Raw genomic sequence first — 26753 nt, 5'->3', positions numbered from 1 at the left:
AGTTATACCATCCCTATAAAAACAAACAAAATAATTCTGGGTTTTGTGGGCATTTATTATTATTTTTGGGGGGGGGGTTGATTGAAATTGCAACAGATTGATGAAGTCACTTGACTATGTGGTTTTGCATAGCTGTTGTCTATGCTACTTAGTATATGATAGTCCCTCAACTCTGGGGGCTTGTATGGTCCAGGAGAAGGACACCCACCTTCTGCTGGCACTGCTGTATAAGGTAACTTTTCAAACTTTTAGATTAGAGGAGAAAAGTCACTCCCATTTTGAGAATAGGAAGGTCTCAGACAGGGAACACCAGTTCACATAAGGTGAAAAATAAAACCAAAAAGAGACTGGATTCTCAACGTTTTCCTCAAAAGGAGGGCTGCATATTCAGCTTCCTTTTCACTGGCATTTGGTGTTAACACCTGAGCAAAGTACGCTTACCTGTTGGCATATGGAGGGGTGAGGTTGGGCAGAGTGAGGGATCAGGCATTGAGGCGAGGGATAAGGACACAGGGGATGGGAGAATGTTTCAGCTTTTAGTTGAAATGGAAGAATTTGCCTTTGTTTCCAACTCCATGCCTCCTTTAGCGATGACATAGCACAACTAGAAGATTGAACTTTAAGAGTAAATAAATAAATATAAGAAGGCAGGACGGTTTTGTTTCTGCAAATGTCTTGAACAAAGCATGTGTTTCTGTTTAATACTGGATAAGCTCCAACTGATGTCTAGATCCTTGTCAAAATGTTTACTTTTCTGTGGGATTTTTTTTTTTTCCAGTGGGGCATGATGAAGCCATGCTGCAGCTCTGGACTTTCAAGTTGCTGCCAGGCTCCCCTGAAAAGCCATTGTCTTGCCCCGTTCCCCAGCCCTCTTCAAATGAAGTCTTAATTTTGAAACAATTGTTGTGTGCCTGAAAATGATCAATCTTGATATAAAACCAATAGAAAACTTGACAAAGAATTGAAGGAAATCCACCAAAGCAAATACTAAGAGATGACAAACACTGAAAAATTGATTTTACTTTTCCCATTGGGATACTTTGCATGATATTCTGGTTTCATGTAAAAGAGCAAAAACAAAAAAAAAATCTGTTTTATTTTGAAGCAATTCTGAACTACTGATTTTAGAGCACAAAACCACTTTAGAGGGATGTTTGAAAATAAAAAAAAATGTTACTTTATACTTCCTTGGTTATTGTATTCAACTCTATAGGCCTGAATAAGGTAAAATACATATGCCATGAATTATAAATATGTCAAGATAATAAATGAATAAACCGGAACAGTTTTATCTTACATCTTTACTAGAAAATTTAACCACATAATAAAAGCCATATACTATGATGCAAGAGACTACAGAACAAATATAAAAGTAGAAAAATGTGTCTGGAGATAACAGCTATTCAGTTAAAAAGAAAAAAGAATTTTATACAAATAAACTAAAACTAAAGCCTTTGATAATCATCATAAAAAGGATTTGATTTCTCCCTTTTCAATTTTTATAATTCTTTGGCTTATTCATGTCCACCTTCTGAGTAAAACACCTACTTGTCCATTTCCCAATGGGGTGCTGAAACTGGATCCCAAGGTCTGGGTTCTGGTTGTTCTCCTAGCACCTTCTCACTCTAGAGTCAAATCACCCCAAAATACAATGGCCTGAAACAACAATTAATCATTAGTTCATGATTCTGTGGGTGTCTGGTGGGTTCTAGCCCCTGGCGGGCTTGCTGGGGCTGGCTGGTCTCCGATGACATCATCCCCTAGTCTCAGGCTTCAGCTGGGCTCCCATGAGGCCATCTCAGGCCTGTTCACTCGCTGGCAGAATGATTCCTCACACAAAGAAAGGGCAAGTGCAACGCGCAAGCCCTTCCAAAGCCTCTGTTGGCACCATATTAGTTATGGTTCCATTGGCCAAAAGCAATCACACGACTAAGCTCAGTGTGCTTAAGGGGACAGACAAACATTGGGGAGCTGTCAATAATTTGGGGACATCACTTTAACAGTCTGCCACTGAACCCTAGTCCAGTAACCTCTCTGGGACTCATTTTCTTCATCTCTAAGTTAGAAATAACAACAATTTCTCTGCATTTCTTAAAAAAAAAAAAAAAAAAAAAAAAAAAAAAAAAAAAAAAAAAAAACTTGTTTGGAGAATTAAATGAGAAAATATAAAAGGAAACTTTTAAAAAATGTAGAGAAGTCTATAATTTAAAATGTTATAATTCTGCTAGGAAAACCTAACCATGTTGTTCTGTATGGCATTTTTTTCCCTCTAAGCATATTTTTCAGTTTGTACATAATATCAAGCAATCAATTGAAAACAAATTGACCTCAACAGAAAACAATTTAATATTTTTAATGTATTTTAAAAGCCAAATAATTACTTTTTAACTGAATTGTTAATGTTTCAGCCAGTCATTTGGGTTGTATTCATCAATTTAGCAGAAAAAAACAACCTGATGTTGTCTAATTTAACCTTTACAGACTTTATCTACATCATGTTCAAATGTCTTGTCAATTTAACAATGTTAATTTTGTGAGGCATCTGGATGTTTCATTTAACATTAAAGATTTTGAATCTTTACTGATCAACTGGAATTTTTATTTCCTTTTTCTTTTATAGGATGGTGCAACTGCCTGCTTTTTAATAGCTTTGATAATTTTAGAATATGCCCTGAGACTAAAATGCCTTTTTCTGAGAAAAGTGACTTTTTTCTGCCACACCCAATGTATCTCTTCTACATTAAATTCCTTCTAGCAAAAGAAATGAGTTCCACTTGTAAGCAACCAAAGAGAATAAAGATTAAAAAACAACATTTTGAGTTACAGTTGCCATAGGAACATTTTTCTTTCTTTCTATTTTAATCTTTAGGGCATGTAAAATGAGAGCTTACTGATGCAGTATAGTGGTGTTTCATCATTATAGTTACCTGAGATTAACAAGAGAGGAACCTGAAAAGTAAATATTTGATTAGTCCCAAATAGAGATTAGAACTCACCACCATGTTCATAACTTGGTCCCAAAGTTCAAGGAAGCCATAAGGATTTTGATTTGGTTTTCATATTTTAAGTTTAAACTTTTTTTTAAATTTTACTTATCAAAATGCCACCAATTTTTAATTTTGTAATACCTACTGTCCCCAGGAAGTAGAAGCTTTGTGGCAAAATTTGTGCCCTGGGCTTTAATATTCTGCAATCTGTACAATGTAGTTTCATATTAGAGATATACTCATTAAGGGATAACTGGAACAGTTCTCACCTTAAAACCAACATTTTATCCAGTGCACACAATTCTTTTACCCTTCACCTTTCTTACCCTTCTTACTCTTCCTTCTTCTTTTTCTCCGTTTCCTGCTTTACATAATTCTCTTTTTATCTTTTTTTCCCCTGCTTGATTTCCCTATTGTGACATTGGCAGTCACTGAATTTCTTAGCAAACATTGTAGATCTATTATAAATTTGAGTCATGGTCTGTGATGAATATTTTGAGGTATAAATTAGAATGACTAGAAGAAACATTACAACTGGTAAAAAAAATTTAAACGAAAACCTCTTGGAACGTGGTTATCTTAAAGCTACATATGGCTCTTCAACTACTACTTTCTACCTTGATGGAAAGTTTTAGCTAGGTATTTGCTAGGGTATGAAACTTAATACTTAAGTATTTTCATGAGTATGAAGCTTAATACTTAGGAAATATAAGCACTCTTATATTACATGTAAAGACTAACTTTGGTACAAATGAGTTATAATAAAGGCTAATCACAGCACAATTAAAAGGCCCAACATAATCAAAATTCTTTAATTTGTTGGTATTACCAACATCTAACAAACTTTGCTTAAATTGCTGGAATCACTATAAGATTTAAATTGCTAACAACAATCAAATTTGGAAAGGAAAAAAAAAATTTACTATGTCCAACAAAACTTTTGGCCTAAGTATAGTTCTTGGCATTCTAATTCTTTGAAAATGAGCAATGCTTATAATAAATAATTCATTCACAATCATGTCATAAACTGAGGAGTATAATTTTTCTGATTTAACTTTTTTATCCCACACAGTAAAATTAGATTACACCAATTCTATAGTCAGAGACAATAGTCATTATATTTTTAAAAATTTAACTAGTCATGGTCTATCCCTAATCCACATGTTCAGGTTCATCTTCCATACTCAACCACTTCTAAGGAACTTCTAAGGAACCTATTTATGAGACACAAGGAATAAGGGCTTCATCCTCAGACCTGGCATGTGCCCCTCCCCTGATCATGACTGTAGAGAGCCTTGCTCTAGCCGTCTTCCCTAGGATCAAGGAGTGTTCCCCCAGGAGCAACGCCTTCATCCTTCTAGACCCAGAACCCTGAAACTCTGGAACCCTGGAATTGCCTATTTTGAGTGTCCTAAGCCTTCTTCAAGGACAGTGGGAGACTTGTCCCTGGAGGAGATAGACAGTGGGTGTTCACCCTAGGCTCACTGCCTAGAATGCCACTCATAGTAGTGACAAGAAAAATTAGAAAGAGAAACGGTGTTGGACATAGGCAGGGCCTTTATAAGTGCTTTGCCCAGGCCCCACAAAGATTATGGAGTAAACCTATAAAATCTAACACTTTTGTTTAAATGTTTTTACATATGCTTTGCTCCAAAACTAAAATTCCCTTTCCCTTCCAGTCCTGGTGATGCCCTCCAGATCCAATTCTATTTCCTTTTGTAAAATTCCTGTGATTTCTCCAGATGGATTAGCTGTTCTCTCCTTCGGTTTGGTGGCAAGTTTTACCTGCTACTTTTCAGTTGCCATAGAACTTAACATACCTGACCACAATTATTTATTTACATATTTTTCTCCTCATGAAAAATTTGAGGCCAGCAAGACTTAACTTCAGTTAGTGACCCCTCATTAATATTTATTAAATGTGTATTGAACTAAATGTACTAAATATATCATTTATTTCTAAATTGGTTGTTAAGCTCATTTCTCATGCTAAAATCCTCTAAGCTAAGTCTTAGGATAATATCACATTTTTACTGGAATTAGAATAAAGGAATAGAATAGTAAACTAAAAATCAGTTTAAAAGATTTTCTAAATATAATAATTCCAAAAATTCCATCTATAAAGATAAATTTTTCACATGTAATGTAGACCTTGACTAAAAAAAAAAAATAAAATAAACCTGATAGTTATATGTAGCATGGCTTTAAATGGAGAGAGATGTCCACAACCAAAAAACATGACCAAGGAAATATGTCATATTCATACATTAAATGCATCCATTAAATCAACTGTTACTGAGTAATGAGGGTCAAAACTCAGGTGGGTCTCATCCTAGATAAATTCAAATTGATATATTTATTGTAGTTTGCTCCTCTGTTATACAGAGAAATGGGAAAGAATATCAGAGAAATTTCGTGATCATTACTCAAAACACTTAAGTATATATGCCTAAATTATGTGGCAAACAAAGTGAAAAAAGATAAAGCCTTCCTTTGTTGCTTAAAACTCCAATAAATGCATAATAGTTTAAATTTTGTATGTTCTTAATAGGTGCTAGACACTCTGCCAGGCACTTTACATTGTGGCAAATTGTTTAATCCCCACAAGAACACTGTAGGCAGAAAGTGAGGATCAGAGTAGTTAAGAACCTTGCCTAAGGTCACACAGCTGGACTGGGAGTAGAACTATATGATAGTGTGGGAAGTAGAAAAATCAAAAGTTGGGAGTCACTAAACTATACATGTTAACTGGAACCCTGGAGGAAATGCTGGGTGGAAGCATCTGGACAGCTAGAAGGGAAGAAGAATGAATCCCAGGAAGATCAACATTGAAGGGACTGGGCAAACAGAGGAAATGGAACAGGCAGCACCAAAAAAGTTGGAGAAGAAACAGGAGAAGACCAGATGCTCCAGAAACCAAAGGAGGGGGAGTTTCTTGAGCACAGCTCAGGATTATCAGACCTCGCAAACACACTACACAAGTTGACTACACAGAGGTCCCTGTGTGCATTTAGAAAGTCTTTGTGAGACAGTGTAGATGCAGATTAAAGCCAGACTTGGTGAGCTGGTGGAGGAAGGGACGGTGACGACATAGGAGCCAAAGGAAGATGGGTCATTTAGAGGGCACTGAAAGGAAAGAGAGACACAAGGTAGAAGCCTGAGAGATAGGGAAGGTCCAAAGTTGTTTTTAACAAGTATTTTTCACTCTCCTGGAAAAGGAAAATAGTTAAATAAAGTAGCATTAAACAAGGTAGTTTTATTTGCCCAAGCCATTGGCTACCTACATCTTTGTACAGCAGAAGCTAGGTTGCTCAAGATCCTTAACACTCCATCTTTGGTCAGCAGCATTGCATCTCCTGGGAGCTAGTTAAAAATGCAGAATCTAAGATCCCACCTCACCCCAGAATCTATTTTAACAAAAACCTTCAGAGATTCAAATGCATTTTAAAGTTTAAAAAGCACTGATCTAGATTCCACTATAGATGACCCAAGGGAAAAGCTTAACTACCGAATTGTAGTTTGAAATTGTTTTAATTTGCTTTGTAGGCACACCAGAGTCACATCTAATTTATTTGTAACTATCAGCACTGCTCTTTTCCAAACATAGTAATTAACTAGTTTCAAGTTATCTTTTTAATCTAAAGTAATGAACATTTTATTCTTAAGTTAGAATGGTCTTACATCAACAGATCTGTAGGTTCACCTGGGCGTGGCTCTCCTCACAGACTGCAGTGTTCTACAGCCTTCTGTAAATCAGTGTAATGTCCAATTGCCAAAGGTAAGTGGTTTATGAATTTTGCACAATGCCGATGCTTATTTTCTTCAAACTTGCTCCAGTTTTTCATAGGCACATGGCAGGAGAGTAAATAAAGGGCTGCAGAGGGTTCATTTTATATAGGATATAGCAGTAGTAATGATAGCAGGGAATGATGGCCAGAGAGAAAAAGATTCCATCAAGAGAACACACACACACACACACACACACACACACACACACACACGCAGGCAGTCTTCGTTTGCATGATTCCCATGTACACAAATCTTAGTTACCATGGTTTAGTTAATAACACCAGTCTCCAACAATACGGTTCAAATTCCAATGACTACAATACATTAACTGGGAGGAATCCTTGAATGTCACACTTTGCTGCTAGCTCTTCATTACACAGATCACTGTGTAAAGCATACCCAGTCATCATGCTCGGTGACCAATGTGACTTCTTTCAGAGTGTTGGTGATTGGTCACTTCCATAGTTACTCAGCACGTGCAGATAGAAAAGCATGGAGTTGTGTTGTTCTCTTGTCTCCCAGTGATGAGTCCACGTGACACTTTACAAAGACACATCATCAAATGAGAGAGCTGACCAATAACGATGAAAGTACAGCAAAGAAATGAAAAGTGTTGACACTGGAAGTGAAATTAGAACATTTCCTAAATAGCTGACCATGGGAATGTGGATCTTGCCACCATTCCAGAGACTCTAGACATGTCGCCATAAAAACTTAGTGAAAAAGAATTTAGCAACATAAATGAGGAAAGTGTTTGTGATGAAATGGGTAAAGATATCCCAGAGGAAGTGATGTCAGCAAAAAAATTTCACATTAAAAGAACTTTCAGGAATAATTCATGACATTGTAAGCACAAAGAATAAAATGTTGGAAGCTGATCCAAACTTTTTAAAAAAGTGTGGCCATTTGCCAGGCATAGGAAAGATATTCACTCCACATCATAAGCTATATGAAAAGAAGAAGGCAAGCATGGTTCGAACCACTCTTGATAAGTTTTTATAAAGAAATAAGACATTTTAATTATCAATATTTCTGTTTTTAAAAATAATATACTAAATAAATAGTTGTTTTACTGCCTTTTTAAAACTCCCTACACATTTATGGCTGGAAGAGAATTTTTAATGTTTTGACAAAATATTTTAAAGATCATGGAAGAATCATAATTTTCCAATTGATAATTAACATTGCTTTGTGCAATTTCAGTCTGAAAGGTCATTTTTATAATGTCACACTTCTGCAAAGTGATGACTGCTGATAAGTAGACAGATAGATACATAGATAGATAGATAGTTGTAGAGATTAGATAGAGAAAGAGGGTAGAAAATGATTAAAATAGAACAGAGAACCCAAATATAAAACCATCCGCATATTGCCATCTGATCCTTGACAAAGTAGACAGCAATATACACTAGGGAAAAGAATCCCTACTCAATAAATGGTGCTGGGGAAATTGGATAGCCACATGTAGAAGACTGAAACAGGATCCATATCTCTCACTACTCACAAAAATTAATTCACAGTGGATCACAGACTTATATCTAAGACATGAAACCATAAGAATCCTAGAAGAAAATGTTGGAAAAATTCTTCTAGATATTGGCCTAGGCAAAGAATTTATGAAGAAGACCCCAAGGACAATCACAGCAAAAACAAAACTAAATAAGGACTTGAAAAGCTTCTGCACAGTCAAGGAAACAATCAACCAGAGCAAACAGACAACCTACAGAATGGGAGAAAATATTCACATGCTATGCATCCGATAAAGGGCTAATAACCAGAATCTACAAAGAACTCAAGCTTATCGACAAGAAAAAAATCAAACAACCCCATTAAAAAGTGAGCAAAGGACATGAACAGAAGCTTTTCAAAATAAGATAGACCAATGGCCAACAAACATATAAAAAATGCTCAACGTCTCTAATCATCAAAGAAGTGCAAATCAAAAACGCAATGAGATATCACCTAACCCCAGTGAGAAATGATTAAAATGAACCTAGACATAGTGGTAACCTTGCACTACCTTTTCTATGCCCCTAAGCGTGAAGGTCAATAAGGGATCTCATAATTCATTAGTGATGTAGGCATATGCAGTGGATATCCAATTACCACCTTCACAAGCATTATAACACGCAGGCTTTGGGTATGGATCATCTGGGGATTTATCTTTTAACTTGAGTGCATTTATAAGAAACAATTGCATGAGAGTTCTGCCAACAACTGTATGCACACAACAATAGGGAAGACTCCTTTGCAAGTGAACTTCACTCCATATAATACATGTGGTCCTAATTTCATGTAAATTCTATTCTTCTAAATTAAATCATATTTAAATTCACAAAAGCAAATGTCTAAGAGCAAAGAGTATCACTATACCTTCTATAAAATAAAAGCCTACATAGAATATATAATACATTTTATTTAAATTTACTATGAATCTGTAATTTTTCATAAAGGTAAGTAAAACTGAGGTCACCTTATTGGGTTGTTCTTAGTTTTGTAAAACATAAAGACTTTCAGTGAATAAGGACATAAACATCATATTCATTGGTTCTTAGAGATTATCAAATTATAATGTGAAAGCCAATTCCTTATGGCAGAAAACAATGATATATATGCTAAAGATGAAAGAATGCAATTAAAATTTAACAATTTACAAAATTATGACTTGACCATTCGTTACCTTTCCATATAAATTTATGTTTTCTTTTGCAGGGTTTCTCAACTGCTGGGAAACTGTGGCAGTTTCTCCAGGATACAGTGGCTAATGGAAAGCCCTGCATCTGGACAGGCTGTGGGACTAGTTCTCACCAGTGGATCATGAGGGAATGTCTTTATCACCCTCAGACCAATATTGTTAAGAAGCCAGTGCAACTCTTCTGCCCTTTCTTTCCCCTTCCAGCAACTGGAAGCAGGACTTCACAGGTTTAGGATGTGGGAGAATCTCAAGAGTCAAGGACCGTGGACCCTTCAGCATATGGAGAAAAGCTACCTGGGTGCCGGGAACATCCACATTAGAGTGCTAATGAAAAAGCAGTGCTCAGAATTGCCATGCTGGGCTTTGTTACTATTCCTACTAGCACCCTATGTAAAAATACTGTTTTCTAGGCAACATAATTTCTAATTCAGTGCTCCCTAACAGAACTTTCTGCAATGATGGAAAAGTTTCTGCATGTCCTCCACAGCAGCCATGAACCACTTCTGATTATAAAAGGAATGAAATGTTTATTTACTTAATTTAAATTAATTTAAAATTAAATTCAAATAACCACATGTGGCTAGTGACTACCATAATGGGAGGCTCAGTTCTCAACTTTAGTAATAACATTCAAACTTTCAACTGTATAAAGACAATACAAAATGTGTTTTTTTTCAGCATAACTTCCTACCTAGTTATAATCTATGGTACTAAATCTTGAAAAGTTTGACCAAAGTAGGTGTGAATTTGGGTTAATTATACTCGTTTTTCTAAAATTAAAGAGGGTGGTTAACAACTATCCACATATGTCTCTAAAACATATATAATTTTTTTTGGAAGCATACGTGAAGGTAACTTTTACTGTTGTTTGTCATTGGACATAGAGCAGAGAGTTCATCAGGAAAGTTTAGAGAATTGTATTTTTTTGCTACTCAAGGTCAACTGCTGCCTGTTGGATAAATATTACAACCTATATTCTTTTCCTCTTCCCTCATCTTATCAGTAAAATTTCTCAAATTATCCAGAGCTACATGGGCATAGATTCTAATATCAAGAAATATAGGAAAAATGAATATGAATCACCATGGTAACAAATATGGCTGAAATCTCCCTCTGCTTCCTGTGATATTTCCATGACCAACACACTGGTAGTATCTCCATACTCCTGAAGTATAATATAAATCTTAGGCTCCTTCATTTCCCACAAATTCCTTCCAGTGACCACACTGCTGACAATGGTGTAATTCATGAAATTCACTCTCCATTCTTCCCCTCTGTTGACTCGACTACCATTTTGCCTCACTCCCTCCTCTGCCCCAAGATCCAGTGCAATAGAGAGTAGCATCTATCCTGCCCTCAGTGCTAGAGCAGGAAACAGTTTCAGTCCTCTGGCAAAGACTATTACTACAGACAGAGAACTGGAATAAAGCTAACTAAAGTTCTCAAGAAACACAATCCTAAAATATCAGTTTTCCAATCAAAAGAGTAAAGCAATCAATAAAGCCTATTGATTTTAATGCTTCACAATTTATTTTTTTTTCTTGGCAATTTCGGTACATGTGGAAAAAGATTTGTTTTTAAAAACGAGTATTTATCATTGTTTGTAAAAACACAAAACAAACAAATCTAGCCAAATACTGTCCAAAAAGGGAAAAAACAGATGGGGACTCTTGTCAATTTTTAATTGGCAAAGCAAAGAGCATCACACTAATAAAACTAAATTAAATCATTAAATATTTAAAATGATTTTCTAATTCTAGTTTATGGAATAAATTCCCTTTTATATAATAAGTCTACATGTAAAGCAAAATCAAATGTTAAACAAGACAATTTAATGTCTTCATCTCAATCAAAAATTCCATTTCACTTATCCTGCCGAAATCTAAATCATTTTAGAATACTACATCACAATTTACATTTCCCTCACATCAGGAAACACATAATAAAATACTGTCACAAATACATTGCCCACAAAGCAGTCCTACCTTATAAAATGTAACTCATTCATTTTACATTTCATTTCATTTCAATAATAATGTATAATAACATTGTCCAATTTACAATGAATATCAAATTTCTGGTAGAAGATATAATGGATATTTACTAACTTTTTTATATCACTCACAACCAACTATGTATACATATAGATGTCTTCAACCTCCTTCAAGCAAATATTTCTGATGGTAAGGAATAGTAGCCATTTTCCTGTATCATAAAGGCAGAATTAGATGCACAATTTCTCCCTTTGATAAAAACGAAACATATCAGCTTGTTATTACATAGGTTTGAATACACCTACTGGGTAGCACATCTTCTCTTATGTAGCTCTACATATATTAAAAGATTAACTTTGTAGTGTTGGGCTACCAAAGCTATAAGCACCAATAAATGATCAAAGACATTACAAAAAGACACAAGTATTCTCCGGGGTTGTTTTAGCCTGGCCAGATCAGAGTGGAAGAGTGAACAGTCACTCATTTGTTTGCATCTACACTAAATGTCACAAAGTTGGGCAGCTTTGGCAGGAAGCAGGAATCGTAGCCCTTACTGAACCCATAATTTTGATATGTATGGAGATCTACCTTTGAAATGCTTCAGACTCCTTAGTCTAGAAACAGAAACCCAAGTACTTCTAAGACACTTTATCTCCCTTCTCTCTGATTTGTCTAGTGTTCCTCTCTCACAGTACAGTTTCTTGCCCAAATCACAAACTAGACTCATTTTTTTCTTCCTCTCCCTTAAAAATCATCCAAATCTGCCAATTCTACCAAAACATCTTTTGAATCTACCCATTTCATGAGCTTCTCTGCATGGACTGCACTGGAGCCTCCTGGCTTCTGTCCCTTGCTTTGCCTTTCTCCACCTTGCATTATGCTTTCAGCCTACTTAAGAGTTTGTTTGCATCCTGCCTTTTTTCAATCTTCTCAACACTCAACACTCAATACTCTCTTGAGCTCTCTTAAAAGGAAAGCAATGAAGATCTTTGTGAGGAGGAGGATTGTCTAAAGGGACAGAAACCAGCTTTAGGGAAATAGTCTTAAAAACATATCACTTAAAGCAGCTGCTTCACCTTTAAAGTGAACGATTAAAATGCAAGAGAAACTATACGCAGTTTTCTTCTTATTTTTTAACGGGCACAGTAGATATACCTAAGGCAATGATAGTTCAGATGTCTGTTTTATCATCAAAAAAATTCGTAATCTGTAACTATGTTAGACTGTGCTTGTCTGTCAGATACGTTAGGGAAAATAATATGATACTTTCATATTTCACCTAAAAATTTCTCTAACTTCAAACCTCCTTCAAAATTTATCAGCCCTTAAAGAAACAATCCATATCACATAAGTCTCTTCACAATCCAACCCTAAATTATTTTGCCCACCCAACACATAGCCCATGCTCTAGGCAAAATGGACTATCAGGACCATTCAACTTTCAGCTGTTCTCTGGACAAACCTGAGTCACCTCTCCATGCTTTTGACATGCCATTCCTACTACTTCTAAAACTGCTCACTTATTTAGGCATTTCTCAGACTTCACTTCCAGGAAACAAGGAGATATGCCCAAGGCCCTGGAATTATATTTTAAAACCAGATAGATCTGGAAAATAAAGAAGCATTGTCAGATAAATAAAAAAAAAAAAAGAGTTAAAAGAGAAAGTCATGAAATAATGAAAAATTCAAGTGTACCATTTCAAAATACACAGGATCCTTTGCATCCTCTGATTTTATAAACTGAAAATATTAATTTTAAATGTGCATTATTATCTGTTTGCCCTTTAAATGTCTATATTAAGTTTTTAAAAAGAAATGATAACATTATCCACTGCAAGTAATGCTTAGGGCATTTTTTTTTAGGTTTTAGCTTTAGGTGTTTTTATTTTTTTAACTCATTCTGTCTCTAACAAAGAATATATTTTTTCCATAAAAACACACCTTTGGAATTCTTTGATATTATAGTATGGAAGACAAGGTTTACTTGTCTCAGGATTAGATAGCATTCTGTATATTTCATAAGAAATCAATACAGACTGGCTATCTTTCCAGGGGAAAAAAAATGTATACTAATATAATGGAGGCAAGGAAAGTTTGAATTGTTTATTGAAGAATTATACTAAAAAATAAAGTACTTAAAATGAACCATACTAAAAAATGGTACACATTGCTTCTTATATGTATTATCCCATATTGCAGGAAACAAAATTGTCAATCCAACTCAGTGACAAATTTATTTTTATAATTCAATTCAGTTAAAAATAACAATCATAGCTGAACACTATGGAAGTTTGCTTTATAGTTCTCAGACTCCATGGGAATATTTTATACTATGCTACTTTATGTTAAACTAACAAGAATATTAAAATAAGAATCAGCTGTATCAGGCTTCTACTTGATGATACACTTTAAGTAAGATATTTAAACTTCTCTGTGCTTGTTTCTTCACACATAAAATTAAAATTTTTGTATCTATCTTACCATATTTATATCTGCCTTGCTGAATTATACTTATTTATGTATGTGTGTTTTTCTCACATTGGATAGTAAACTCCCAGAAGTCAAGGTTATGTCTGAATCATCTTTGTCTTCCCCACAGAGTGTAGGATAGTTTTAATACTGCTGCTATTTCACAAATAGTACAGACTAGTAGGGAATTGAACACTTTACTTTGGAATTATGGTTCCCCAAAATGTGAACCAGGAAAGACTTGTGAAGTCCAAAAAGTTTGTGAAACACTAAATCAAACAAATTTAATTGATTTTCTTTACAACAAAAGTTATCAGAAGCTTAACTATACACATATACATTGTGACTATCCCAGAGGAAGCTACAGTCAATGGTAGAATCCCTCTTAACCAAAGTTAGCAGCACCAGTAGTTTCTTTGTTAATTGGAAAATTTCATCAAAGACAATAATGCTAACCACCAAATGTAAAAAACAAAAAAGCAATGCTTCCCTTCCCGTGTGACCATGACCTCTACTTTGAATTTGTCCAGTGAGTAGAGTATCCAACATCCTTTGCTTTCCTTTTTTTTTTTTTTGCACAGATCACACTTATTACACATTATTACATTATTTGTGATTTGTAGATTCAGTTTCTTTAAGACACTGGAAAAGACATCTGAGTACAGACTTCTATGTTTTGATATTTTAATTGTTTATAGTTGATAGCTCGTTCTTAATTCGATAACGTTTTTAGACTCGAGGGTCTTAATAAAGGATTCAGTTTTAGTTTTTATTGGAACAGTTCTCTTATCACACTCACATGTCATTGATTTACATGGTATTTCATTACAGTGTATAATTATAACAGCAAGCACCCTGGGCATAAACTAATATGAAGACAAACAAAGCTGTCTCTCCATGAGCATTGGCTCACCTGAAGGGAGCTGTGATGGACAAGCTATACCATGGCCCCCAAGGGGGACTGTTCAGCAAGCTGTGGGCATCAGGATATATGCGTTAGATGGGAACAGAGAGCATGCCTACTGTTGGAGAATTTATTAAGTGGGGAATTGCTTACATGGATGTTTACTGCATGCTACTATTCTACAAAGCACATTGTGAAGGACCTTGCTTTGAAAGGACAGAAAGTATCTTTCAAATCTAAAACCGTCTGTGATCACTAGGAAGATACTCTATGGAGTTTTTTCTCATCATATGCACTATTTTTCCAAGGACACTACAGAGCCTAGAAAATATGATTTCTCCTTATTTGTATCTTATGAGATAAATACTCCAATGCTGTATCAAGAAAAGAGGTTCACACTCTATATTTAAATATTTAAGTTTGAATAAACTCATTCATATGTTACGGCATGAGTAATGACGAAAATGTCTTCAATGTAAGGTGATCCCTGGCCACAGTTTGCTATTTTCTCACTGTCTAACCAAATCACCCAAAGACTGGCTTCGGGTATCCCAATTTCATTTTGCCTTTCACCAATTAATATATAGTAGTACAGTTTGGGAAGGAAAGTTCAAGGCGCTGTCCAATTGTAAACAATTAAATGTAAGCTAAGCTTTATGGTTCGGTAAGAGGACTTCTTGTGATTCAACTACATAGAGCCCTCTCTGGTCTGTCATCCAAAAGACTTTATTTTGAGAATAAATGACTCACTGATAAGGCATACACTTTGGATTCCAAATAAATTTGTAACTCATGAGACAATGCATGAGGCATTTATAGAGTATGGCAGATAGTATGCTATCTAGTTAGGGTCTAAATAATGATCAGGAATCTAGTAGTGACTTTTCTGGACACTCCAGCTCACGAGTTTTAGATATCGTTTCTAAATGGTGGTGGTAAGCAATAAGGAGCTGTTGAAGACACAGTAGCATGCAAACCCCTCATTTCTAAATCCACAGGATCATACACTGAAAGAAGTAGTCTGTAGTGGCTGTAATAAAAAAATGAGAAACAAATGACTTCATTGCTCCAATTACTTTTCCCCTGTCAACTCACACACCTTGTTGTTCTGCCTTCTTGTCAAATTTGCACAAGTGGCAGATCTGGTTCAAAGGCAAAGATGTCCATTCCAGGTAACACTTATCTGATATTGTTATGAGTAAATTCATTTTTCCACCAAACAAATCAAGAGCGTCATGAATCTCCTTACAAAAGATACACAGTTGGAGTTTATTCCAGACAAGTGTGATGCATAACTTAGTACTTTCACTTTGCTTCACTTAAAAGTAGTTTCAGTTTTTGAGGCCTTATTGTGAAACATGCCAAGAGTCTCTATAAAGAGTATCACATGCAGCGTTTCTATTTATTTGAAAACAAACAGTAACTCTTGCATTCTTAGTGAAACTGTCACTTCCAGAGTTTTTCCCCCTTAGGGAATATTCATTTTAGTTCTAAAATTGCAAAAGATATAAATCAGCAATAGAAACATATTCCAAAGTCATTTTGCTTTAGAGCACCTCATAGATGACAGTTCAATAGTCCATTGCTAATATTCAAAGTCAATAATAGAGAATATACTTCTAGATTTAAGAGTCATTTGAACCATTATTGTAGTTTCCCAATGCCTTCTTCTGCAGTCATACCTAAGTAATGGCAAATCACAGGGCAGGGAGAGATTGAAGACAGCTCTAAGCTCATGTATGTTTACAAATTTAATTTCACCCTAACTGGTCAGTGCATAACCAAGCGAAGGGGAGTGACATGGTTGAGCTGAACATTCTTAACTCCTAGACAACAAGCAAATACATCTTCAAAGATTGTCACTGTTACTATTATATAATAGACACCACAAATGCTACATCACAGGTGCCTAAATTAATTTGGAAATCATGGGAGTGTCCATGGAAAGTTACAAAATGCATGCAGGTAACAAAATATCTAGAAAAAAAGATAAATTTGACTAGTATTCAAGTTGTATCGGAAAGCATAGCTCTCCTTAACTACATGTTTGTCAAACTTTCACCAATAAGACAGCCACGTTCATTGGACTGCAGACTCTGCCCCATAAATTCCCCCAATTCAGAGTTGGATCAGTACCTGTTGAAAGAAGGTAACTACTAGGCAGCTCATACCAAACACCAATTACTCCTGAGGTCAAAACTGAAACAAACTGAAATGCCTACCCCGCCACCTATCACCACCACAATTAGCAACCACAGATATTTGTTTCTATGCCTTTAGTCATTTTGACCTCATTAGAAATGCCTGAAAAAGAAATAAGATCTGAAAAGAGAAATAAATAAGGGATGTTTGCACACCCCTCACTGTCTTTGGTTTCAGACAATCTGTAATCTTTGAAAATTGCTAACAAGTAATGAGGTGTTTATACATATCAGTAGAAATAAACTAAACAAAGCCAGAGCTAACATTTGCACTTCTGTTACTCACCGCTGTTTGGACTGAGAATTAATAAACTTCACAAATTAACTAACTGCTGACAAGCATAAACCAGATTCACCTTCCACATCCCAAATCCTTGCCAACAAATTAATTCCTCCTCTTTTCATTATTAATATAAACAAATTTAGTTATATGGTAGGAACTTACCTTTCTCTTTTTGGTATCACATAGCAAAAGTAAATAGCCAAGAAATAGTGGGATTTAAAAGCTAGCTTTCAGGGAAAGCTTTACTTAGAAAATAATCTTAACATACAATTTCAGATAAAAATTAAAAGTAGTCTATGATAATTTTCAGAGGAGGGTTTAGATTATACAACTTATCCAGAACATGCAGATATCTCAGTAAGCAGTCAACAATATTTTTCAAAATTCTATTTTTAAATATATGTTTTATTATTTCAAAGAACTTGAAGTACAACCAATGCCAATATGTCACTTTTTCTTACGGTGTCAGCAAAAACTAGATTAATTCAGGGAAAGGTTTGACTTCCACTATTTAAAACTGATTCCAAAATACTTTTCCTAAGGGAAAAAAAAACCATGAAAACAGTATAAATGAACCTTCCTGGCCACATAAGGCCCTTCCAAGGGGCAGTAGTGAAATGGAGGTAATGTCAGAGGTATGCACCTTGTCCAACACACTTGGGTTCTAATCCAGGTGCTGCAATTTATAACGTGTGTGTCTCTGGGCAGGTGATTTAACCTCTCAGTGTATTTGTTTTCTTAAAAAATCTTTACTTACTCAACAAATGTTTGTTGAATGCTTCTTCTATGCCAGGTTCTATATGACAAGATGAAGACATCTTGACAACAAAACAAGTAAGGTGACTAATTCCACGACAATTACATTCTAGAGGAAAAGGCAGATTCTTAAACAAGTTATTAATAATTGCAATCATGAGGAGTATCTTAGCAAGGGAAGTATGGGCTGTCTGGGACCTAAAGCAAGGGCTCCTAGTCTGAAGGGTTAGGAGTAGCTGTCCAAGAAACTGCCATGTAAGCTGAAACCCAAGGGATAAGTGGGGGAGAGCTGAGGGAATTATAAGAACAAGCATTGTAGGCAAAGGGAAAATAAGAGAGGACAAGACAGTTCGGCATCAAGGAATGGATGGAGTCCGCGTGGCTGTACCACTGGAAGACAAAGAGGGGAACAGCAGCAAGAAAGGCTGAAGCTGCAACCCAGGGCAGATCTAGGAGAGACACAGGAACTGTGTTTCAGGAACTTGGACTTTAATCCAAGGTCAAGGGGAAACCATCCAAGGACGTAAGGGGTGGAGACATAGTGAGATTTGTCATTTTGAAGTTTAGCACAGAGCAGAGTATGTATTGGATGCAAAAGTGAAAATGGGGCTATGAATGCAGACAAGGGAGAGATGTATTTGTGGCAGAGGGTCAGGAAAGAAGTGGAGAAATCAGTGAGAGATTTAGGGAAAAGACCCATCAAAATCTATAAGAGTTTATAAATTGGGGGAGGGCAAGAGAAACAAGAGAAAGAGAGATTCTCCAGCTGTAAAATAAGGATATTTACCCCACCCTATATTGTTGCATGGACAGAAATGTAAATGTAATATGTCCATTGAATGTCTCCTACGGGAATAGAAACTCAAAAAATGCAAACTTTGTACTTCTCACAAGTGATGCAAGATGCACTCCCCGCCCCCCCCCCCCCCGTCATATCCTTATCTTCAAACTCTTCCATCGTGTATAAGGATTGCAGTGCACCAGTGCAAATGGGAATAAGTGTGGACAATGTCACATTGCTCTGTCCCTGGGTAGGAATAGTCCATAGCAAGTCCTCTAGACTATGAATTGTCTACCTTCCTGTGTTGCAGGTATCCCTTGAAGAGCCAATCAAAAGTATTATTTGAAAAAATACCTCAATCAGTTTGGTAAGATTTGTAATTAAGTTTGTGAGGACAACGAAGACCCTATTCTTTTCCAGTAAAGTTTCTTTTCACTGCCATGGGCTGAACCCCTTGTGATGAAACCCTTTGAGACTGAATAAAATCTTAAGACACTTCACACCTTGCAACCCACAGTGACCAAAACAGAGTTCTTGGGGGGGGGGGGGCTGCAGAAATGCAGGCCTGCACCCAAGGCACACACATATTGAGTGGGCACCTCTGCCTTTGGTGATATGTTGACCTCCCTGGAGTGCAGGGTACAAGAAGAGGGTAGCAGTGCAGGCCAGGAGAGTTTGACCCGCTGATTGTATGAGAGACACAGACCACCACTACCAACAAGGGGGAGGTGGACTTTCTACACTGCATGTTAACATGCATGCATTTATACTTGACATCTAAAGGACGCAGTTCTGATAAAAGAACTGGAATTAAGCAGGCATTTTCTAAACTAATAAGACCTGCATATCATTATACAAAAGTATTATTTTCTCCCTGGGTGTTCTATTGTGCCATGCAGTGGGGACACATCTTACTCACCAATTAAGTCAGTGGTGGGAAAAAATTGCATAGAGACAAAGTTACACTGGAACATTCCTTAAATCGCCCATTAAGAGCAGGATCCATGATTTTGTGCATTCTGTACTGTCTTGCAATAAGTCTCAAAATAGTCAGCTTTTCTTCTAGCATTGAAACAAATTGCTGTTTCTTCAGTTGAGAAGCCAGATGAGATACTAGGCCTGCATTTACTAGCTATATTGTCAAAAACAAACCAAAAGAAAACCTGGTTTTTGCTTTTTTTAAACCACGTGTAGTTCAGCAAGTAAAGGCAATATAACTCTACTCATAAACTAAGAGAAGTTAACTTTTTTCTCCATTTCCAAAATTGACACTGAGATAAAGTATCATTCTAATTATTGAAAGAAACTTTTGGAGGTGGGGGCAAGATGGCTGACTAGAGACGTCACTTACTGGACCGTCCCAGCGTAGGGCAGGGGGGGAGGGTTTCAGATAAAGGAGAGGGGAAAGGAGACACAGCTCAGGTGTAGATCACAGAGAGAAGTGATCTTCTGGGGCCTCGCGGAGGAAAACTGCGAAGCAGAGAAGGAAGAAGATAAAGGAAAAAAGATATCCAGGAGGCTCAGCGCCCAGGGAAGAGGTAAGGGGCACGCCTTTCTCCCTCCCACACTCCTTGCAGTGGGCTAGCAAGTTTCTTGCAAGCTTTTCCGCCACCACCGCTTCCCCCACCACCCCAGCCACTGCAGCTGGGATAGCAGTTTGAGCAGAGAATTTGGCGAGAGGCCACCTCTCCCCAGCTGGCGCGTCCTGCAGTCTGAGGTTTGCACAGAGACCAGGACCCGTGCCTTTCCCTCAAGGACCTGCAGTGGACCTGAGGTGCCCATTCCGGGAGCTCCCGGCCCGCCAGCAGCTCATGGAGATGCACGCCAGCAGGTCTGACATGCAGGCCAGCTCCCATGCGCCCTGGACTCGAGTGGGTCGCTGGGGGACACAGCGGCTGAGGTTTGGGAGCCGGACTTGGGTGGCAAGGGAGCCCACATGGACAGAACTCACGGGAGAATATGGTGGGGGTCCGACACGTGGCCATCTCGGAGAGCACCCCCCCACACACACACACACACAGGAAAGCCACCCTGTTGGATTAGTGCAGGTCCTCCAGTGGGGAAGATCCCAGCCCGGGGTGACATAGCAAGCAAGCAGTCAGGCCCTCCCCCATGAGCACCCCCCCCCCGCCCCTCTGCAAAGCCTGCCCTGACTTTCCTCCCCGTGGCTCCCCTCAGCGGCTGTGAAAGCGACCTCTGAGCCCTGCCAAGGCTTTGCAAGGCCCTCCAGGCTCACACAGCCTAACCACGCTCTGCCTCGGTGCCCCACACTCGTCTTCTGTGGTGGAGACCAAGCAGCCCCCTGGGAAGTACAGGGCCCCTCCCAAAGCCTGGGCCACTCAAGTGCTCCCGGTCAGGAACTAAGTAGAGCTTACCACCGGCATAAAAGAACATCTCCGCAGTTGACTCTTCCATGCAAGAATCAACTACGGACAGGGAGAACAACTCTGTAACTCATTATATTATCAACTCCCTCAGACAGGGTGTGGCTGATTCTTTCTTACAAGTATCGCCCACCATCTCGGACATTACGGTGGAGGACCCAGTACAATTCACACTGCTGAGAAGACGGGAAGACAGAAGGATAGAGCTGAAGTCCCCAAACCCCGGGCTGTAGACCAGTACGGGTCTGTGGCCTATTAGGGATCCAGCCACAGAGCTCCCCCACCTGCCCCCACCTCAATCTATGGAAAAATTGTATTCAATGAAATTTAGGAACTGGGGGAGATAGGAGGAGACAGGCAGCAGGCAAACAAGTAAAGCTTCATCTGTATATATAGCCACTTCCCATCACTCACATCACTGCCTGAGCCAAGCTCAAGATTATCTGCCATGTCCCTCTAGACCCATGCTCCCCGTTCTCCATGCTTCTCTCTGCTTCCACAAGGTAAACTCCATGGACCTCATCAACAGGCTCCTTTGCCTCTGCCTTCCTGCTGCGTTCAGCTAGTGGGAAGTCCTGGTCTAGAAGGAGATGGGTAGCAGGAAGGAGACTGAGGCCAGCCAATTTATTCCCCTGGCTCCTTCCCATTATGTTTGTCTCAGACACAAGTCACTGCCCCTTCCAGGTGTTCTCCTCTGAGCAACTGATCAGGTTCAGGTATGCCCCCCCTCATTCCTTTAGACGTAGGCTGGTGGCAGCTTATCTATTGCTACCTGACTCCCACACATTTATAAATAAACACCCTTTGCACTATTCTACTTTCAGTGTGTTGTCTGATTTTTGTTTGTCCTTAAATAATATAATTTAATTTTACAGATGGAAAAACTGAATCTGAGAAAAGTTAGGTGGCATACCCAAGGGACCACAGCTACTTAGCCAGTCAATGAATGAGAGAATGGGAATAAAACCAGAACACTCGTTTGCCAGTGACAGAAACCTCTCTGGAACTAATCAAACAGACAAAAAAGATGGAGATGCTCATTAGGTCATATAGCTGAGAAGTTCAAGGGAACTGACTTTGAGCATGGATAGATGCAAGAGCTTGACCTCTGTCATCAGGAATGTATAATATCTCTTTTCTCTTTCCCTCTGCTTTGTTTTTCTCCATGTTGGCTTCATTCTCAGGCAGGCTGTCCACACAAGATAGAAAACAAACTGTTAGAAGCTATAAGAGTATATCTATCAGTAGCTCTAGCAAAAGTCCCATAGATGACCGAGCTAGCATCAGTCATGTGCTCACCCATGAGCGAATCCCAGTGAATTCTGATTGATCAGGTTAAGATTGCTGGCCATCCTTGAAGCTAGATAACAGAGTCAGCCCCACGCAAAAACAAAGACTTGAGTAGGGGATTGATGACTCCTGAAATAAAAGCAGAAAAACTTTTCTCAGAAGTAAGGACAAAAGGAATTTAACATAGGCAGAACCAGCAGATACCTCTGGTATTCAGAAACAAAAATGGAGTCAATTATTATTTTAAACTCCATTCAATTTATATTTCACTATGACACACACCTAAACCAAATAACACTGGCCTTGTTTCATGGAAGCAAAAGAAAATCATCAAACTACAAATATCAGTGACTTACATCTGTATGGAAGTTAGGAGTCACAGTGTACTTTCACATACATCGTCTCATTTAATTCAGTTATTCCAAATTAGGAATTCTAAATTCTTGCTTTCAGGATTTTTTGAGGTCAGACAAATGTTTGTGAATTTCAAGAATCCCAAGATTATTTCTAATGCTTCAATTGCGTTCACATGTTGTTGAGAAACTACATTGTAAACATTGGAGAAAAACGCATGGTTGTCAGTTTTATTGTGCTAGGGATTTCTGTGGAAATTCGGCCAGAGACCCATCAAGATATATTTCTAGGCCAAAGGCCAAAGTTCTTCAATTGGTCATGTCTTTTTTTCTGCAATCTGCACTTTACCCAGGACCCAGGGGTCACTCTAATACTAAAAATACAGCCTCCCAATCCCCTTTGAAAACAACTTGACCAAGACTTTTACCATAATATTGCAGAAAAGCGTAGATATTTGTGAGTAAAAAAAACCTCAAACCAATGATCACGAGGTCAAGGCTGGAAAACTCTTGTGATGGGTTTAAAGCAAACTGTGGTTTGCTCTGGTGAAATGTAGTGATCGAAAAACACTTGAAGAAGATCTCATGATGAAGCACTTAACAAGAAAGGGAATAGTAACAAATTTTGTCTGGATTTTACAAATGTGAACCCTGAAAGAACCAGTCCTTCAAGATTAATCCTGAGTGGCTAACTGGACCTAAATTCAAAATAGAGCCAAGGAGCCTTTTACTGACTAGAGGTAACATACGTGCTCTGTATTCCTAGAAAATGCCCACTCTGGCTTAACTTTGGGACTTTCACAGCTGTCTGTTACCATTTACACCTCCAGACTAGCCAATAGACAGTGAAACGGGTTGACCAATCAGAGTTCAACAAGCATCGACCAATCAGAGCTAAGTAAATTTGTGAACCCTCCCTCCATTTGCGTAAGTGGACCAGAGTAGGAACTTGGGCAGGAATTTTCTCCATAGAAGACAAAACTTCTTTTTGTTCTCTCAGAATGTGCCTTTGCCTTGTACTGAAGGCTGTGTCTACGCAGTTTACAAACTGTTCTCAGGAATAAAATCTCTTTCCTTTTTTAAAAGAAAATCCTTTTCAGTGGATTTATTGACGCTAATTAGAACTTGATTCATAAGGTTAAGAGGAAAGGCCAAACATGCTAACTCCAAAGACTCAACAGAACTTGTTTTTGCCCTTCATTGATAAATAATAAAAAGCATTTAATACAAATAACCACGTATGTGGTTTTATATGTATTCACCTATATATATTTGAAAGGCATGTATGTGTGTATATCTATCACAATTTCAGAGGTAAATCTCTGAGTTAGGATTTTGAGGGTCCACCTAACTCTAGAATGGAGGGTCCCATTGATGTGATTTTTTTAAATGTGCCTTTCTTAAAAACTAGGGCAATCATTGATCAAACCTAATCAACAGATTAAAGGGCAGTAATCCCCAGAACAGTGTTTATTTGGTGCTGCTAGTTAGAAAAACAGAAGTTAATATTTCTGTCAAAACTCAAAAATATTTTTACAGCACTTGACATGAGAGACAAGTAAAAATCTCTTGCTTTCTGGAAGAAAAGTCTGAGAGAACTAGTGACGGAGAGGTTAGGGGGGTACAAAGGGAAGAGTGAGTGAAAGGTGACTCCAAAGCCCTGAGCTTCTGTGTAGTCACTCAACAATGCTGAAACACACCTTTTCTTTTCTACCAAGTGTAAAATGATAGGAAAGAAAGCAGCCTGAGTTGAAGTGTAAAAAGGAACCATTTCAGGGGTGAAATTCCATTTTGCAAAAACTTGGGAGGCACACTTCAGTCTGTGAGCTGCATCTGGGGCAATTATCTAAAAGTAAACCCAAAAGAACTTGATCAAAATCTCTGATGCATTTTTTGAAGTTCAGGTTGAAATGCAGTTCTGGTAACCAAGATTCAGTCACAGATTAGTCAGCTCTCTAGGATCAGTTTAGACAAATATCTGAGAGTACCACGTTGGTCAACCTGGATTCTCCCCATTCTAAACGAATGACTGTGTAATATCATTTAAAACCCACAATTCAAACAGTTTCATCTCCGTTCTTTATATTAACTTTGACATGTTAATACTGTGTTGGAAAAAGGTTGCAAACAAGTAAATTTATCAGACATTGAGAAGCAAAATAGGAGCTCTTGCTCTGGAAAGAACAGTATTACCTTGCCTGATTTTTGACATGATTTTCAACAGGTAAGAGCAAAGTTAAGAAACAAATTAGATCTCAAGATTCAATCTCTTTTTGTGTTTTAAATCCTGAACACGAACACCACGATACTGTAGTTTACTATCACATTTCAGGAAAGAAGCACAGAGAGAAAAAAAAAAAAAGAAGAGTTAGCTAGAGAGTTCATTTTATCCAAGCCTTTCATCAAAATATAGTTAATATTTACTTTCCAACAAATAAGAATGTGTGCTTGACACAGGTGTCAAGTAAGTATTGATATTATATACTAGTTAAATGCATAAAGTGACACATACAACAATTAATACATGTTCTAATATTATCATAAAGCATGTTCAAGATGTTAAAAAATTAGTTCTATCCCCCAAAAGATGCTATAATTTAAAGATATAATCACACTGTACCTCAGATAATAACAGACAGCCATAAAATAGGACTCCAATAAATATTGTAAATAACAATGGGGGAAAAAAAAACCCTATCAATACAAAACAATTTCCTAGAAATAAAAGAATCTAAAAGGTTAATCTACATTATCTTTGTGTTTCTCATTTTATATTCTCCCCTAAAATGCTACTCCTCCGATAAAATATAAATAATTTGCATTCCAAAGCGTGGGGTGGAAGAAAGTTTTCCACTCTTGTAACCTAAGTGTGCAAGATTATCACAGGTGCAGGCAATTAATAAGCAGATTGCCCAACGCCCAGAGTCCTTAGGGACCCGTCAAAAAGCAGTAAAGAGACATTCGAGATCTCAGCTCAGTTACAAATAGAATTAAGCAGAGAAAACTTATGCACCCTGTTCTCATTTTCTCCATTTTCTTTTGAAATTGAGAACACACATAGGATTCACTTTGAAGTTAGGGCTGCCTGAATATGATATTATTGATTTCCATAACATGTTTTTGCTCTGCAATGCGGATGTGCATTTTTCAAACATATTAAGCGAGGCTTTGATCTGATTTGTTCCACCAGAACACTGAAGGGAGGCTGAAAACCATTTCTATATAAGGGTTTGCTGTGCTGAGGGGAAGATTGCTCTCGCTTGAAAGAGGTTGGAAATATCCCATCTGAAAGCGCTTTTCAGTCTTCCTCAGCCTAAACACTTTACTCAGGGGGGTCAAAGGTCACCAACTGTCAAAACAAAACCAAAATGACACAGTGCTCCTGCAAGGAAGCTAAGCAGAGTGGAAACTCAGAGCTCAGAAACTGGACTCCTTAATGCAGCGCGCAACAAACAGTAAAACTGCCCTTTAAAAGAAACAGGTATATTATTCTAAATCCTACTGATTTTTACGAGCTGTCCAATCAGTTTAGAAGACTAGCCTCTTAGGTATCAATGTGGAGACTGAGTCAAACTCTTATGGGGGAATGTGGTGGACCTGTCCAGACTCCAAAGGGGGGCTGTCAGAGCAACTGGCCTGCAAACTCCAAAGCACCAGATGGTGCTTTCGGGTTTCATAAATCTTCTTTAAAGTTTCCAATTTCAAAAAGCAGTTGTTTTCTTTGTGGGATTGGGGAGTGGGGGAAATTTTTGCCATTGGGTATCTGACAGAAAAACCCTAAATAGCCTTTTAAGCTCTCTTGCTCCTTGAGTGGGAGACAATCAGACAGTCACCAGCAAGCTCAGAGCATGATGTCACCTGCAGCCC

This window comes from Microcebus murinus, chromosome 15 (genome assembly GCF_040939455.1).
Source record: "Microcebus murinus isolate Inina chromosome 15, M.murinus_Inina_mat1.0, whole genome shotgun sequence".
NCBI lineage: Eukaryota > Metazoa > Chordata > Mammalia > Primates > Cheirogaleidae > Microcebus > Microcebus murinus.
This window is presented reverse-complemented; position numbering follows the sequence as displayed.